Genomic DNA, 5,637 nt, shown 5'->3' on the forward strand with positions numbered 1-5,637 from the left:
GACTGCGACGGGAGGAGGAAGAGACTGCGGCGTTTGACTGCTGGGGGTCTCTGTCCTGTGGTCTTTGATGGGAGTAGACTGGGCCGAGACCATGAGGGTTGGGCCATAGGTAGAGATCCGTCTCGGAAATGATCGGGCCCATTTCCTCTGCTCACCTTCCCGTCATCACGTGTAGCCTGCTTTTTTTGTTGTTGAGGAAAACAGCAAGGCTCTGTTGTGAGCTTTATTCATTAAAAAAATACTAACATAATTACCAGAAACAATAAAACTAGGTGGATCATCAACCCAAACACGTAGAAGTGATTCCGTTTCTCTAGAAAGCCTATAGAGAACTACTCACTCATGGTGATGGAGAGTGAGTTCATGATAGTTGGTGATGATGTCGGTGGCGGTGATGATGAAGAAGCCCTCGAAATCCCTCTCTCTGGGGGTGCAGAGCAGGATCAATCTGACCCCCGAAACAAAGATCATGGTCTCGGCGGGACTTTGTTTGCGAAACATCGTGTTCTTCCGAGGGTAGGTTTTTAGGGTATATAAGGCACCACGCGAAGGGGGAAGCCGAGACGGCGACCGAGGGCCAAACGGGTCTGGGTGGCGCACCCAAAAAAGTAGGGCGCGCCACCTGGCCTCGTTTGGGCCTCGTGGATCCCCTCTCATGATCCAAAGCTCCAGGCACTTCCTTTTCATGAAAAACTTTCGTGGTGTTTTTTTTCCTATTTTATTTCCTGCGAAAACTTGGTAAAAGGGAGACTTCGCTAAAAACACATCAGATTCAGCAGTTTTCATCCAAGTGTGGTGAGATTTCGGAGCAAATCATTGAGCAAAGTACTTAAAAAAGTAGATACATTTGAGATGTATCAATGGATCAATCTAGAACCTAGAAATCTGCAACTACCAAATACATCGATCTAATCTATTTGTTGCAATAGCTTGAGTTCTATGTTATGTCTAACAGCTTGCCTTGTTTTACCTTCGAGTACAAACACTATCGGATTCCCAAAAATTATATGTAGCTGTTGCACGACCACAAGAAATGGTTTCAGGAGAGACAAGATTAATGGAGGAGTATAGGATAAAGAAGAACAAGGGTTGCAAACCCAAGTTGAACGAGCTAGTGAAGGAGACGTCGACGGTCACCAAAACATAGGTGGACGTCAGAGGGAGGGGAAGAAGGTTTGGTGACAAGGAGGCTGAGCCATTCCCAGGACATATTCGGCTACATAACATGATGACCAAGTGGACCAGGGACCCTCGCCCGACCTACCAACCTTCCCACTAGGCAAGTTCCTCGGCCCCAAGCTCGCTAAGAGCATCATGGTTCAAGATTATAATGTGGACTTCGACATAGAGATGCAAATGGATCACTATTAGGGTGCCCTCTGTTCAAACAAATGAACTAAAATTTGAAAGACAAATCATTTTTTTGGAAAAAACTAGTTACTGATACGTCTCCAACGTACCTATAATTTCTGATGTTCCATGCTTGTTTTATGACAATACTTACATGTTTTGCTTGCACTTTATAATGTTTTTATGCATTTTATGGAACTAACCTGTCGTTGCCTATTCGACGGTACCCCGGAGGAGGGATCCTCACGAGGGGGAGAAGAAGTAGGGGCCATAGGGCGGAGTGCACACGGGACGGTGGTACGCGAGTTACCCAGCTTCGGATCACCTGCACGACGACAGGGCCTACTGCTGCTTGTCTGGAATTATCTGGGCGCTTTCGCGTTGTTACAATGAGTTGTAGTTGTGTCTCTAGGGCTCCCGGGATCCGGCTTATAAAGGCGCACGGATCTAGGGTTTACATGGAGAGTCCTAGCCCGGATTACAGATAGCCTAACTACGGTACAATGTCTTGCCGTGTACGTCAAGGATCCGCCCTTCCATCTATGTCGTACCGGATCCGGGTCCCTTAATGGGCCTCCGTGGATCCGGGTTCCTCCTCGAGGTCAGTCGGATCCGACTCCCTGTTCCTGGGCCGGACATCTTCCGTCAGGATCAACAGCAACTGGGCCGCCCGATGGGCCACATGCCTCATCACCATCCGTGGGCCACCCGGGCTTGCCGGATCTAGGCACTGTCGATGGTACACCCATGAAGTATACCCACAACAGTAGCCCCCAGAGTTCTCCGAGTTTCACCTGCGGTTTCCGCCTTGCTGGTCCATCATGGCCTCCGACAATATCAGTAACGCGGAGAAACTTGAAGAACTCCAACTTCACATTTTCTTCCTTTCCCAACTTTTAGTCGGAAAATGCTCCCATCCTGCGGGACTTCATCCATCGACGGTACTAGACACGTTTCCGGGTTAGTTCCCTGCTTGCGAATGAGAGCCTTTTATCTTCACGCGATTACCCGGAATCTTTAAAAGACTCAAACGGTTCCGCCAAATCTGGCGCCATTTTCGCGCGATTTCTGCGGTAACTTATCTCTAGCCATTTTTACCGTTTAGGGTTTGGGACACATGTCACGCATCCAATGGTGCGACGCTTGCGTTCCGACCACAGGATGCGGAACACGAATCTTATCCCTCCGGCCTATAAATATCCACCGTCGAGGCCTTTAGCCCTCATTCACCCCCCTTCTCACCTCTGCCGAGCGCCGCCACGAGCTTCCTCCCCGCCGCGCCGGAATCTCACCGGAGCATCACCGGAGGTACTTCGCCGCCGCGCCGTGTTCATCCTGTTCTTAACATCAGCGAGCCACCGCGCGGAAAACTCGTCGCCGGCGACTCCGACCGCCGCAAACACCATTACGGTAAGTTCTTTGAGCTTCGCTTTCGCACCGTAGTTGGTAGGGATGAATTTGGGGAAGATGACATTGGATCCGACTAAAGAGTGCTTTCCGCCAAAACCTTTTCCTCAGATGTCTTCGACGACTCCGCCTCCGACCTCAGAACCAATCATGGTCACTCCAATCTCCTCCGCCCCTCCACCTTTTGTTCCAGTCAAGCTGGGTCCTTCTAAGGATTCCGGCAAGGAAGCTGAAGGGACCTCTGCTCACCCGGAGAAAACCTCCGGGGCGGGCCAAACGGAGCACCAGGCGGAAGAGGTCACAAAGAAGTCGAAAGCTCGCAAGCGAGACTCTGAAGCTAAGGGAAAATGGTGGCCCTGTACCACCACCGAGATGGAGCTGAAGAACCTCGAGGCGGAGGGCTTCCTGCAACCCGGAAGCTGGAGGTCAGTTCCAAATGAACTAGCTCCGGCTCCGAGGGAGGATGAGATGGTGCTGACGAAGGCACTGGTGGAGCGCGGATTTTCATTTCCGCCTTCGGACTTCTTCCTGGAGATTCTGAAGACGTATGGACTCCAACCCCACAACATATCTCCAAACAGCGTGCTCGCCATCAGCAACCACGTTACCCTCTGCGAAGGCCATCTCCGGGTAACCCCCGAGATCTCTCTGTTCCAATACTTTTTTACTGTCAAGAAGGAGAAGATCCGCCAGACCTCCGAGCTGGCGACTTGCGGATCCATCACTTTCATCCTCCGCCCCGGCCGCGTCTACCCCCATACCGACCGCCACGAATCCGCGCGGTATTGGTCCGGAGGCTTCTTCTACCTGAAGGACGTCTCCGACCCGGCGGGCGACAGGACACTTCCAACATTCAAGAACAGCCCCGCCAGTGAAACTCCGGCATGGACACAGTGCCCCCACTTCTTCGACTCGCCTCAGTTGACCCGCGCGGTCAGGCGGATCTGCAAGCTCACAGAGGAGGGGCTGACGGGGAAGGATTTAACCCTCTCCTGGTTCACCAAGCGGATCCAGCCGCTCCAACACAGGGACCGCCTGATGTTTGAATACACAGGGCGCGATGATCCGATGCGCGCCACCAAAGACAATCTCTCCGCCGACGCCATCGACAAGAGGATCCGGGTCCTCATCAAAACCCCACGTGAACTCCGTGTTCACGTATGCAACAAAGACATCCACACGAATGGATCCGGAACCGCGGTACGTCGGCTTTGACTTTGGTCTATTGCTTCTCTGCAAACTTTTTTGTCTAAGTGTTTATCTTTGCATTAGCTCGAGGCGCTTGAGGAAAACGAACTCGGAACTCTCCTCCGAGTCCCATCCACCGGTAACGCGGATCCGGATGCCGCATCGGAGGCGGAAGCTCCTGAAGCCCCACGCCCTGCTAAGAGGAAGAAGCCGGCTCCTTCCAGCCCCCATGCGAAACGCGCCCGCGAAGTGCTCAGCACTGCGGCCACCCGGAAAGCGGAGGCGGAGAAGAAGCGCCTTTCGCCGATTAATACCAAGCAACAAGGGGCAGCCGCCATCCAAGCATTTCTTCAAGCCTTCCGGGTAAGCTTCTACTTCCAAGATCCAAGTTCTGGTTTCACGCTCACTCTTACACTTATGTTTTTTCTGAAGCTCCGGAAGCCAGCCCCCCAAGGCCCCAAGGGTCCCAAAGAAGAGAGCCAGGCCATCTCCGGCTTCTTTTCCTATTACTCCTGAGGTTGAAGTTCCGCCCAAGGCTTCATCCGCCTCCAAGCCGGATCCAAAGGATATCATCAACATTGATGACATTCCTGAAGATCCCGCTCATCATGGCGACTCCGCCAAGGGGACCTCCTCACCCATTCCTCCGCCAGATCAGCCAAGCTCCGCTTTCGCGGGGCCCACTGGAGAAGAACAGGAGCAAAAGGCTAAGCTCCTCCAAGTTACCAACGCGACCCGAGTCAACCTCCAACCAACTCCGTCCCTCCAAAAGCTTACCCTTGCACAACGTCACGCGGAAGTTTCCGCCATGCTGAACAAGGTATGGGGAAAACCGGACGAGGAGGTGCGTGAACTCGCCAACCTGGAGGACAACCTGAAGGATTTTTTCGCCAAGCACAAGGAAGTGCGGCAGGTAACACTAGCCCCCAAGCATTGGGTGATATATTTCCGTGTAACATGTATTAGCCGATGCTTTCCCAAAATGTACCTTTAGGCGGAAATTTAAAAATTTTGAACCAAGACTTTAAATTCCTCGCTAGCCCCCAAGATTTTAAATATCCGACTAACTCCTTGCTGCTTCGCAGACCACGCGGAAATTACACGAAGATCTGCGCGTGCACGTGCTGGAACAAATCACGGAGATCGAGGGGCTGCGCCAGAACGCGGAAAATGGCCAAAAAGTTATCCAGCTGCTTGAATCCCGCCTTCAAGGTACGAGATCCGGGTCTTGCTTTTTTGTTCTGATATAGTTGTTCAGGGTGCATAATATGTGCAACTTTCTGCCTTCAGAAGAAACTGCCAAGCACTCCTCGTTCGATGAGCTTTCCGCCAAGGTCAAGGTGCTTGAGGCGGAGAACGAGTCCCTCAAAGCCTACATTCAAGAATCCTCTAGTAAGGAGACTGAGGCGAGGAAAGAGCTCTCCGAGAAGCATGCCCGCGACCAGGCGGAGCTGATTGACAAACTGGAGAAAAGCCAGGGCCGCGTGGTCTCCGTGATATCCAAGAACAGAGTTCTGGAGGAGGAGGCGGAGGCCATTGACAAACTTATCTTCCGTAAGCATTTTTCCGTGTCGTTGCTCCGATCATCTTGTATGTTTTCTCTCTAACGGAACTGAACCTTTTTCTTCCACAGCAAGCCTTGGCTTTGAATGGTCAAAAGAATCAAACCTTAAGAGGACGGAGGCATACGAT

The sequence above is a fragment of the Lolium rigidum genome, chromosome 6 (assembly GCF_022539505.1).
Source record: "Lolium rigidum isolate FL_2022 chromosome 6, APGP_CSIRO_Lrig_0.1, whole genome shotgun sequence".
NCBI classification, from domain to species: Eukaryota; Viridiplantae; Streptophyta; class Magnoliopsida; order Poales; family Poaceae; genus Lolium; species Lolium rigidum.